General features: G+C 37.6%; 7 non-coding genes across 7 annotated transcripts; all 7 read left to right on the plus strand.

Moving 5' to 3' along the window:
- Positions 1-4: 4 nt before the first annotated feature.
- TRNAC-GCA (transfer RNA cysteine (anticodon GCA)) lies at positions 5-76 on the plus strand. Its single transcript has one exon. It is a non-coding gene; the product is annotated as a tRNA-Cys (tRNA).
- A 1,005-nt stretch (positions 77-1,081) lies between these two features.
- On the plus strand, positions 1,082-1,153 carry TRNAC-GCA (transfer RNA cysteine (anticodon GCA)). Its single transcript has one exon. It is a non-coding gene; the product is annotated as a tRNA-Cys (tRNA).
- A 1,008-nt stretch (positions 1,154-2,161) lies between these two features.
- On the plus strand, positions 2,162-2,233 carry TRNAC-GCA (transfer RNA cysteine (anticodon GCA)). Its single transcript has one exon. It is a non-coding gene; the product is annotated as a tRNA-Cys (tRNA).
- A 1,007-nt stretch (positions 2,234-3,240) lies between these two features.
- On the plus strand, positions 3,241-3,312 carry TRNAC-GCA (transfer RNA cysteine (anticodon GCA)). The gene has a single exon. It is a non-coding gene; the product is annotated as a tRNA-Cys (tRNA).
- Positions 3,313-7,571: 4,259 nt separating this feature from the next.
- On the plus strand, positions 7,572-7,643 carry TRNAC-GCA (transfer RNA cysteine (anticodon GCA)). The gene has a single exon. It is a non-coding gene; the product is annotated as a tRNA-Cys (tRNA).
- A 1,010-nt stretch (positions 7,644-8,653) lies between these two features.
- Positions 8,654-8,725, plus strand: TRNAC-GCA (transfer RNA cysteine (anticodon GCA)). Its single transcript has one exon. It is a non-coding gene; the product is annotated as a tRNA-Cys (tRNA).
- Positions 8,726-9,733: 1,008 nt separating this feature from the next.
- Positions 9,734-9,805, plus strand: TRNAC-GCA (transfer RNA cysteine (anticodon GCA)). Its single transcript has one exon. It is a non-coding gene; the product is annotated as a tRNA-Cys (tRNA).
- Positions 9,806-12,439: the final 2,634 nt, after the last annotated feature.

Here is a 12,439-nt window from a genome sequence, read left to right on the forward strand (position 1 = left end):
AGCTGGGGATATAGCTCAGTGGTAGAGCATTTGACTGCAGATCAAGAGGTCCCTGGTTCAAATCCGGGTGTCCCCTCACCCTATTTTGATTCTGTTGTTTGTAATTGGTACTTTTCATCAATTCCATTTGGATCATCTTTGACAGAGTCAGTGTTCCCTTGGATATTGCACTTTAATAGCATTTCAGTGTTTCCTGCTCAAAACCTGTGAGTAAATGCAGTTTTTAACACTCGGCTTGGTATTCCCTTTGGGAAATTTCTGAAACATCATTGATCAATTTTGGAATTCGGCTCTTCCTTTCACAGCACTAAACAAAGGGAATGGACTATGAAACCAATTGACAACTTTGTTATACTGTTTGGTGCTTTCTTGTATTGCACTGAAGAAATGGCGTATAAAACTTGGCAGCGAAGCAGTCAATCTATTTCTCATTTCACCTGTGTCTTCAGTCTTACATATATTCCACCTCTTCTCTGTGCATGCAAAGTATGTGTTTGTTTGAAGCACTTCATTTTTGTGCAACGTAGGAACTATTTAATTTCTCCTTAAAAGCTCTGCCTACGTGCAAGATGTACGAACTATCATTGCAGTTGCAAGAAGGCTGGTCTGAAGAATCAGGCCATTTGCAAACGCAAAATGGCTTTTCTATTAAATGGAAGGTATTCGAAAGGGGTGTTTGGGTGTACCTTCCAAATACCGAATTGTAGTGGTACGTAGAAATGTTTTTCCACCATAATTTGGCCAAAACAATCATACTTCATCACCATCTCCGTGATTGTGGTAACCAATCCTCAAATGATAAGGTGTCCCGTAAAAACCTCTACCCCTTTAAGAATGTTTCAAAACAATCATTGTATGTAGAGGCATTGGTCCTAGGTACCACTGCCTATTCAAATAAAATAACAATGAAACAAATAAATCTGTTTTTTAACTGATCCAGTTTTCCTTTAATAAATGATATTAAGGACTACTTCTCCTGTTCCACAGTTTCAAGGTTGTACTTTCTGGCACAACTTAGTATGATCCTCACACTCTTTCATGATGTACTGATATTTTGTCATTCTTATTTTACTGGAAAGCTGGGGATATAGCTCAGTGGTAGAGCATTTGACTGCAGATCAAGAGGTCCCTGGTTCAAATCCGGGTGTCCCCTCACCCTATTTTGATTCTGTTGTTTGTAATTGGGACTTTTCATCAATTCCATTTGGATCATCTTTGACTGAGTCAGTGTTCCCTTGGATATTGCACTTTAATAGCATTTCAGTGTTTCCTGCTCAAAGCCTGTGAGTAAATGCAGTTTTTAATACTCGGCTTGGTATTCCCTTTGGGAAATTTCTGAAACATTGATCAATTTTGGAATTCGGCTCTTCCTTTCACAGCACTAAACAAAGGGAATGGACTATGAAACCAATTGACAACTTTGTTATACTGTTTGGTGCTTTCTTGTATTGCACTGAAGAAATGGCGTATAAAACTTGGCAGCGAAGCAGTCAATCTATTTCTCATTTCACCTTTGTCTTTAGTCTTACATATATTCCACCTCTTCTCTGTGCATGCAAAGTATGTGTTTGTTTGAAGCACTTCACTTTTTGTGCAACCTAGGAACTATTTAATTTCTCCTTAAAAGCTCTGCCTACGTGCAAGATGTACGAACTATCTTTGCAGTTGCAAGAAGGCTGGTCTGAAGAATCAGGCTATTTGCAAACGCAAAGTGGCTTTTTCTGATGTATTAAATGGAAGGTATTCGAAAGGGGTGTTTGGGTGTACCTTCCAAATACCGAATTGTAGTTGTACGTACAAATGTTTTTCCACCATAATTTGGCCCAAAACAATCATACTTCATCACCATCTCAGTGATTGTGGTAACCAATCCTCAAATGATAAGTTGTCCCGTAAAAACCTCTTCCCCTTTAAGAATGTTTCAAAACAATCATTGTATGTAGAGGCATTGGTCCAATGTACGACTGCCTATTCAAATAAAATAACAATGAAACAAATATCTGTTTTTTAAATGATCCAGTTTTCCTTTAATAAATAATATTAAGGACTACTTCTCCTGTTCCACAGTTTCAAGGTTGTACTTTCTGGCACAACTTAGTATGATCCTCACACTCTTTCATGATGTACTGATATTTTGTCATTCTGATTTTACTGAAAAGCTGGGGATATAGCTCAGTGGTAGAGCATTTGACTGCAGATCAAGAGGTCCCTGGTTCGAATCCGGGTGTCTCCTCACCCTATTTTGATTCTGTTGTTTGTAATTGGGACTTTTCATCAATTCCATTTGGATCATCTTTGACTGAGTCAGTGTTCCCTTGGATATTGCACTTTAATAGCATTTCAGTGTTTCCTGCTCAAAGCCTGTGAGTAAATGCAGTTTTTAACACTCGGCTTGGTATTCCCTTTGGGAAATTTCTGAAACATTGATCAATTTTGGAGTTCGGCTCTTCCTTTCACAGCACTAAACAAAGGGAATGGACTATGATACCAATTGACAACGTTGTTATACTGTTTGGTGCTTTCTTGTATTGCACTGAAGAAATGGCGTATAAAACTTGGCAGCGGAGCAGTCAATCTATTTCTCATTTCACCTGTGTCTTCAGTCTTACATATATTCCACCTCTTCTCTGTGCATGCAAAGTATGTGTTTGTTTGAAGCACTTCATTTTTGTGCAACGTAGGAACTATTTAATTTCTCCTTAAAAGCTCTGCCTACGTGCAAGATGTACGAACTATCATTGCAGTTGCAAGAAGGCTGGTCTGAAGAATCAGGCCATTTGCAAACGCAAAATGGCTTTTTCTGATGTATTAAATGGAAGGTATTCGAAAGGGGTGTTTGGGTGTACCTTCCAAATACTGAATTGTAGTGGTACGTACAAATGTTTTTCCACCATAATTTGGCCCAAAACAATCATACTTCATCACCATCTCAGTGATTGTGGTAACCAATCCTCAAATGATAAGTTGTCCCGTAAAAACCTCTTCCCCTTTAGGAATGTTTCAAAACAATCATTGTATGTAGAGGCATTGGTCCAATGTACGACTGCCTATTCAAATAAAATAACAATGAAACAAATATCTGTTTTTTAAATGATCCAGTTTTCCTTTAATAAATAATATTAAGGACTACTTCTCCGGTTCCACAGTTTCAAGGTTGTACTTTCTGGCACAACTTAGTATGATCCTCACACTCTTTCATGATGTACTGATATTTTGTCATTCTGATTTTACTGAAAAGCTGGGGATATAGCTCAGTGGTAGAGCATTTGACTGCAGATCAAGAGGTCCCTGGTTCGAATCCGGGTGTCTCCTCACCCTATTTTGATTCTGTTGTTTGTAATTGGGACTTTTCTTCAATTCCATTTGGATCATCTTTGACAGAGTCAGTGTTCCCTTAGATATTGCACTTTAATAGCATTTCAGTGTTTCCTGCTCAAAACCTGTGAGTAAAGGCAGTTTTTAACACTCGGCTTGGTATTCCCTTTGGGAAATTTCTGAAACATCATTGATCAATTTTGGAATTCGGCTCTTCCTTTCACAGCACTAAACAAAGGGAATGGACTATGAAACCAATTGACAACTTTGTTATACTGTTTGGTGCTTTCTTGTATTGCACTGAAGAAATGGCGTATAAAACTTGGCAGCGAAGCAGTCAATCTATTTCTCATTTCACCTGTGTCTTCAGTCTTACATATATTCCACCTCTTCTCTGTGCATGCAAAGTATGTGTTTGTTTGAAGCACTTCATTCTTGTGCAACGAAGGAATTATTTAATTTCTCCTTAAAAGCTCTGCCTACGTGCAAGATGTACGAACTATCATTGCAGTTGCAAGAAGGCTGGTCTGAAGAATCAGGCCATTTGCAAACGCAAAATGGCTTTTTCTGATGTATTAAATGGAAGGTATTCGAAAGGGGTGTTTGGGTGTACCTTCCAAATACCGAATTGTAGTGGTACATAGAAATGTTTTTCCACCATAATTTGGCCCAAAACAATCATACTTCATCACCATCTCAGTGATTGTGGTAACCAATCCTCAAATGATAAGGTGTCCCGTAAAAACCTTTTCCCCTTTAAGAATGTTTCAAAACAATCATTGTATGTAGAGGCATTGGTCCTATGTTCCACTGCCTATTCAAATAAAATAACAATGAAACAAATATCTGTTTTTTAAATGATCCAGTTTTCCTTTAATAAATACTATTAAGGACTACTTCTCCTGTTCCACAGTTTCAAGGTTGTATTTTCCGGAACAACTCAGTATGATCCTCTCACTCTTTCATGATGTACTGATATTTTGTCATTCTAGTTTTACTGTAAAGCTGGGGATATAGCTCAGTGGTAGAGCATTTGACAGCAGATCAAGAGGTCCCTGGTTCAAATCCTGGAGTCCCCTCACCATATTTTGATTCTGTTGTTTGTAATTGGGACTTTCCATCAATTCCATTTGGATCATCTTTGACAGAGTCAGTGTTCCCTTGGATATTGCATTTTAATGGCATTACAGTGTTTGCTTCTCAAAACCTGTGAGTAAATGCAGTTTTTAACACTCGGCTTGGTATTCCCTTTGGGAAATTTCTGAAACATAATTGATAGATTTTGGAATTCGGCTCTTCCTTTCACAGCACTAAACAAAGGGAATGGACTATGAAACCAATTGACAACTTTGTTATACTGTTTGGTGCTTTCTTGTATTGCACTGAAGAAATGGCGTATAAAACTTGGCGGCGAAGCAGTCAATCTATTTCTTATTTCACCTCTGTCTTCAGTCTTACATATATTTCACCTCTTCTCTGTGCATGCAAAGTATGTGTTTGTTTGAAGCACTTCAGTTTTGTGCAACGTCGGAACTATTTAATTTCTCCTTAAAAGCTCTGCCTACGTGCAAGATGTACGAACTACCATTGGAGTTGCAAGAAGGCTGGTCTGAAGAATCAGGCCATTTGCAAGTGCAAAATGTCTTTTTCTGATGTATTAAATGGAAGGTATTCGAAAGGGGTGTTTGGGTGTACCTTCCAAATACCGAATTGTACTGGTACGTAGAAATGTTTTTCCACCATAATTTGGCCAAAACAATCATACTTCATCACCATCTCCGTGATTGTGGTAACAAATCCTCAAATGATAAGGTGTCCCGTAAAAACCTCTACCCCTTTAAGAATGTTTCAAAACAATCATTGTATGTAGAGGCATTAGTCCTATGTACCACTGCCTATTCAAATAAAATAACAATGAAACAAATAAATCTGTTTTTTAAATGATCCAGTTTTCCTTTAATAAATAATGTTAAGGACTACTTCTCCTGTTCCACAGTTTCAAGGTTGTACTTTCTGGCACAACTTAGTTTGATCCTCACACTCTTTCAATATGTACTGATATTTTGTCATTCTGATTTTACTGAAAAGCTGGCGATATAGGTCAGTGGTAGAGCATTTGACTGCAGATCAAGAGGTCCCTGGTTCAAATCCGGTTGTCCCATTACCCTATTTTGATTCTGTTGTTTGTAATTTGGACTTTTCATCAATTCCATTTGGATTATCTTTGACAGAGTCAGTGTTCCCTTGGATATTGCACTTTAATAGCATTTCAGTGTTTCCTGCTCAAAACCTGTGAGTAAATGCAGTTTTTAACACTCGGCTTGGTATTCCCTTTGGGAAATTTCTGAAACATCATTGATCAATTTTGGAATTCGGCTCTTCCTTTCACAGCACTAAACAAAGGGAATGGACTATGAAACCAATTGACAACGTTGTTATACTGTTTGGTGCTTTCTTGTATTGCACTGAAGAAATGGCGTATAAAACTTGGCAGCGGAGCAGTCAATCTATTTCTCATTTCACCTGTGTCTTCAGTCTTACATATATTCCACCTCTTCTCTGTGCATGCAAAGTATGTGTTTGTTTGAAGCACTTCATTTTTGTGCAACGTAGGAACTATTTAATTTCTCCTTAAAAGCTCTGCCTACGTGCAAGATGTACGAACTATCATTGCAGTTGCAAGAAGGCTGGTCTGAAGAATCAGGCCATTTGCAAATGCAAAATGGCTTTTTCTGATGTATTAAATGGAAGGTATTCGAAAGGGGTGTTTGGGTGTACCTTCCAAATACTGAATTGTAGTGGTACGTAGAAATGTTTTTCCACCATAATTTGGACCAAAACAATCATACTTCATCACCATCTCACTGATTGTGGTAACCAATCCTCAAATGATAAGGTGTCCCGTAAAAACCACTTCCCCTTTAAGAATGTTTCAAACCAATCATTGTATGTAGAGGCATTGGTCCTATGTACCACTGCCTATTCAAATAAAATAACAATGAAACAAATAAATCTGTTTTTTAAATGATCCAGTTTTCCTTTAATAAATAATGTTAAGGACTACTTCTCCTGTTCCACCGTTTCAAGGTTGTACTTTCTGGCACAACTTAGTATGATCCTCACACTCTTTCAATATGTACTGATATTTTGTCATTCTGATTTTACTGAAAAGCTGGGGATATAGCGCAGTGGTAGAGCAATTGACTGCAGATCAAGAGGTCCCTGGTTCAAATTTGGTTGTCCCCTTTCCCTATTTTGATTCTGTTGTTTGTAATTTGGACTTTTCATCAATTCCATTTGGATTATCTTTGACAGAGTCAGTGTTCCCTTGGATATTGCACTTTAATAGCATTTCAGTGTTTCCTGCTCAAAACCTGTAAGTAAATGCAGTTTTTAACACTCGGCTTGGTATTCCCTTTGGGAAATTTCTGAAACATCATTGATCAATTTTGGAATTCGGCTCTTCCTTTCACAGCACTAAACAAAGGGAATGGACTATGAAACCAATTGACAATGTTGTTATAATGTTTGGTGCTTTCTTGTATTGCACTGAAGAAATGGCGTATAAAACTTGGCAGTGGAGCAGTCAATCTATTTCTCATTTCACCTGTGTCTTCAGTCTTACATATATTCCACCTCTTCTCTGTGCATGCAAAGTATGTGTTTGTTTGAAGCACTTCATTTTTGTGCAACGTAGGAACTATTTAATTTCTCCTTAAAAGCTCTGCCTACGTGCAAGATGTACGAACTATCATTGCAGTTGCAAGAAGGCTGGTCTGAAGAATCAGGCCATTTGCAAATGCAAAATGGCTTTTTCTGATGTATTAAATGGAAGGTATTCGAAAGGGGTGTTTGGGTGTACCTTCCAAATACTGAATTGTAGTGGTACGTAGAAATGTTTTTCCACCATAATTTGGCCCAAAACAATCATACTTCATCACCATCTCACTGATTGTGGTAACCAATCCTCAAATGATAAGGTGTCCCGTAAAAACCTCTTCCCCTTTAAGAATGTTTCAAACCAATCATTGTATGTAGAGGCATTGGTCCTATGTACCACTGCCTATTCAAATAAAATAACAATGAAACAAATATCTGTTTTTTAAATGATCCAGTTTTCCTTTAATAAATAATATTAAGGACTATTTCTCCTGTTCCACAGTTTCAAGGTTGTACTTTCCGGAACAACTTAGTATGATCCACTCACTCTTTCATGATGTACTGATATTTTGTAATTCTGATTTTACTGTAAAGCTGGGGATATAGCTCAGTGGTAGAGCATTTGACTGCAGATCAAGAGGTCCCTGGTTCAAATCCGGGTGTCCCCTCACCCTATTTTGATTCTGTTGTTTGTAATTGGGACTTTTCATGAATTCCATTTGGATCATCTTTGACAGAGTCAGTGTTCCCTTGGATATTGCACTTTAATAGCATTTCAGTGTTTCCTGCTCAAAACCTGTGAGTAAATGCAGTTTTTAACACTCGGCTTGGTATTCCCTTTGGGAAATTTCTGTAACATCATTGATCAATTTTGAAATTCGGCTCTTCCTTTCACAGCACTAAACAAAGGGAATGGACTATGAAACCAATTGACAACTTTGTTATACTGTTTGGTGCTTTCTTGTATTGCACTGAAGAAATGGCGTATAAAACTTGGCAGCGAAGCAGTCAATCTATTTCTCATTTCACCTCTGTATTCAGTCTTAGATATATTTCACCTCTTCTCTGTGCATGCAAAGTATGTGTTTGTTTGAAGCACTTCATTTTTGTACAACGTAGGAACTATTTAATTTCTCCTGAAAAGGTCTGCCTACTTGCAAGATGTACGAACTATCATTGCAGTTGCAAGAAGGGTGATCTGAAGAATCAGGCCATTTGCAAACGCAAAATGGCTTTTTCTGATGTATTAAATGGAAGGTATTCAAAAGGGGTGTTTGGGTGTACCTTCCAAATACCGAATTGTAGTGGTACGTAGAAATGTTTTTCCACCATAATTTGGCCAAAACAATCATACTTCATCACCATCTCCGTGATTGTGGTAACCAATCCTCAAATGATAAGGTGTCCCGTAAAAACCTCTTCCACTTTAAGAATGTTTCAAAACAATCATTGTATGTAGAGGCATTGGTCCTATGTACCACTGCCTATTCAAATAAAATAACAATTAAACAAATAAATCTGTTTTTAAATGATCCAGTTTTCCTTTAATAAATAATATTAAGGACTACTTCTCCTGTTCCACAGTTTCAAGGTTGTACTTTCTGGCACAACTTAGTATGAACCTCACACTCTTTCATGATGTACTGATATTTTGTCATTCTTATTTTACTGAAAAGCTGGGGATATAGCTCAGTGGTAGAGCATTTGACTGCAAATCAAGAGGTCCCTGGTTCAAATCCGGGTGTTCCCTCACCCTATTTTGATTCGGTTGTTTGTAATTGGGACTTTTCATCAATTCCATTTGGATCATCTTTGACTGAGTCAGTGTTCCCTTGGATATTGCACTTTAATAGCATTTCAGTGTTTCCTGCTCAAAGCCTGTGAGTAAATGCAGTTTTTAACACTCGGCTTGGTATTCCCTTTGGGAAATTTCTGAAACATTGATCAATTTTGGAATTCGGCTCTTCCTTTCACAGCACTAAACAAAGGGAGTGGACTATGAAACCAATTGACAACTTTGTTATACTGTTTGGTGCTTTCTTGTATTGCACTGAAGAAATGACGTATAAAACTTGGCAGCGAAGCAGTCAATTTATTTCTCATTTCACCTTTGTCTTCAGTCTTACATATATTCCACCTCTTCTCTGTGCATGCAAAGTATGTGTTTGTTTGAAGCACTTCACTTTTTGTGCAACCTAGGAACTATTTAATTTCTCCTTAAAAGCTCTGCCTACATGCAAGATGTACGAACTATCTTTGCAGTTGCAAGAAGGCTGGTCTGAAGAATCAGGCTATTTGCAAACGCAAAGTGGCTTTTTCTGATGTATTAAATGGAAGGTATTCGAAAGGGGTGTTTGTGTGTACCTTCCAAATACCGAATTGTAGTGGTACGTACAAATGTTTTTCCACCATAATTTGGCCCAAATCAATCATACTTCATCACCATCTCAGTAATTGTGGTAACCAATCCTCAAATGATAAGTTGTCCCGTAAAAACCTCTTCCCCTTTAAAAATGTTTCAAAACAATCATTGTATGTAGAGGCATTGGTCCAATGTACGACTGCCTATTCAAATAAAATAACAATGAAACAAATATCTGTTTTTTAAATGATCCAGTTTTCCTTTATTAAATAATATTAAGGACTACTTCTCCTGTTCCACAGTTTCAAGGTTGTACTTTCTGGCACAACTTAGTATGATCCTCACACTCTTTCATGATGTACTGATATTTTGCCATTCTGATTTTACTGAAAAGCTGGGGATATAGCTCAGTGGTAGAGCATTTGACTGCAGGTCAAGAGGTCCCTGGTTCAAATCCGGGTGTCCCCTCACCCTATTTTGATTCTGTTGTTTGTAATTGGGACTTTTCATCAATTGCATTTGGATCATCTTTGACAGGCTCAGTTTTCCCTTGGATATTGCACTTAAATAGCATTTCAGTGTTTCCTGCTCAAAGACTGTGAGTAAATGCAGTTTTTAACACTCGGCTTGGTATTCCCTTTGGGAAATTTCTGAAACGTCATTGATCAATTTTGCAATTCGGCTCTTCCTTTCACAGCACTAAACAAAGGGAATGGACTATGAAACCAATTGACAACTTTGTTATACTGTTTGGTGCTTTCTTGTATTGCACTGAAGAAATGGCGTATAAAACTTGGCAGCGAAGCAGTCAATCTATTTCTCATTTCACCTGTGTCTTCAGTCTTACATATATTCCACCTCTTCTCTGTGCATGCAAAGTATGTGTTTGTTTGAAGCACTTCATTCTTGTGCAACGAAGGAATTATTTAATTTCTCCTTAAAAGCTCTGCCTACGTGCAAGATGTACGAACTATCATTGCAGTTGCAAGAAGACTGGTCTGAAGAATCAGGCCATTTGCAAACGCAAAATGGCTTTTTCTGATGTATTAAATGGAAGGTATTCGAAAGGGGTGTTTGGGTGTACCTTCCAAATACCGAATTGTAGTGGTACATAGAAATGTTTTTCCACCATAATTTGGCCCAAAACAATCATACTTCATCACCATCTCAGTGATTGTGGTAACCAATCCCCAAATGATAAGGTGTCCCGTAAAAACCTTTTCCCCTTTAAGAATGTTTCAAAACAATCATTGTATGTAGAGGCATTGGTCCTATGTTCCACTGCCTATTCAAATAAAATAACAATGAAACAAATATCTGTTTTTTAAATGATCCAGTTTTCCTTTAATAAATACTATTAAGGACTACTTCTCCTGTTCCACAGTTTCAAGGTTGTATTTTCCGGAACAACTCAGTATGATCCTCTCACTCTTTCATGATGTACTGATATTTTGTCATTCTAGTTTTACTGTAAAGCTGGGGAAATAGCTCAGTGGTAGAGCATTTGACAGCAGATCAAGAGGTCCCTGGTTCAAATCCTGGAGTCCCCTCACCATATTTTGATTCTGTTGTTTGTAATTGGGACTTTCCATCAATTCCATTTGGATCATCTTTGACAGAGTCAGTGTTCCCTTGGATATTGCATTTTAATGGCATTACAGTGTTTGCTTCTCTAAACCTGTGAGTAAATGCAGTTTTTAACACTCGGCTTGGTATTCCCTTTGGGAAATTTCTGAAACATAATTGATAGATTTTGGAATTCGGCTCTTCCTTTCACAGCACTAAACAAAGGGAATGGACTATGAAACCAATTGACAACTTTGTTATACTGTTTGGTGCTTTCTTGTATTGCACTGAAGAAATGGCGTATAAAACTTGGCGGCGAAGCAGTCAATCTATTTCTTATTTCACCTCTGTCTTCAGTCTTACATATATTTCACCTCTTCTCTGTGCATGCAAAGTATGTGTTTGTTTGAAGCACTTCAGTTTTGTGCAACGTCGGAACTATTTAATTTCTCCTTAAAAGCTCTGCCTACGTGCAAGATGTACGAACTACCATTGCAGTTGCAAGAAGGCTGGTCTGAAGAATCAGGCCATTTGCAAGTGCAAAATGTCTTTTTCTGATGTATTAAATGGAAGGTATTCGAAAGGGGTGTTTGGGTGTACCTTCCAAATACCGAATTGTACTGGTACGTAGAAATGTTTTTCCACCATAATTTGGCCAAAACAATCATACTTCATCACCATCTCCGTGATTGTGGTAACAAATCCTCAAATGATAAGGTGTCCCGTAAAAACCTCTACCCCTTTAAGAATGTTTCAAAACAATCATTGTATGTAGAGGCATTAGTCCTATGTACCACTGCCTATTCAAATAAAATAACAATGAAACAAATAAATCTGTTTTTTAAATGATCCAGTTTTCCTTTAATAAATAATGTTAAGGACTACTTCTCCTGTTCCACAGTTTCAAGGTTGTACTTTCTGGCACAACTTAGTTTGATCCTCACACTCTTTCAATATGTACTGATATTTTGTCATTCTGATTTTACTGAAAAGCTGGCGATATAGGTTAGTGGTAGAGCATTTGACTGCAGATCAAGAGGTCCCTGGTTCAAATCCGGTTGTCCCATTACCCTATTTTGATTCTGTTGTTTGTAATTTGGACTTTTCATCAATTCCATTTGGATTATCTTTGACAGAGTCAGTGTTCCCTTGGATATTGCACTTTAATAGCATTTCAATGTTTCCTGCTCAAAACCTGTGAGTAAATGCAGTTTTTAACACTCGGCTTGGTATTCCCTTTGGGAAATTTCTGAAACATCATTGATCAATTTTGGAATTCGGCTCTTCCTTTCACAGCACTAAACAAAGGGAATGGACTATGAAACCAATTGACAACGTTGTTATACTGTTTGGTGCTTTCTTGTATTGCACTGAAGAAATGGCGTATAAAACTTGGCAGCGGAGCAGTCAATCTATTTCTCATTTCACCTGTGTCTTCAGTCTTACATATATTCCACCTCTTCTCTGTGCATGCAAAGTATGTGTTTGTTTGAAGCACTTCATTTTTGTGCAACGTAGGAACTATTTAATTTCTCC

The sequence above is a fragment of the Lissotriton helveticus genome, chromosome 1_2 (assembly GCF_964261635.1).
Source record: "Lissotriton helveticus chromosome 1_2, aLisHel1.1, whole genome shotgun sequence".
NCBI lineage: Eukaryota > Metazoa > Chordata > Amphibia > Caudata > Salamandridae > Lissotriton > Lissotriton helveticus.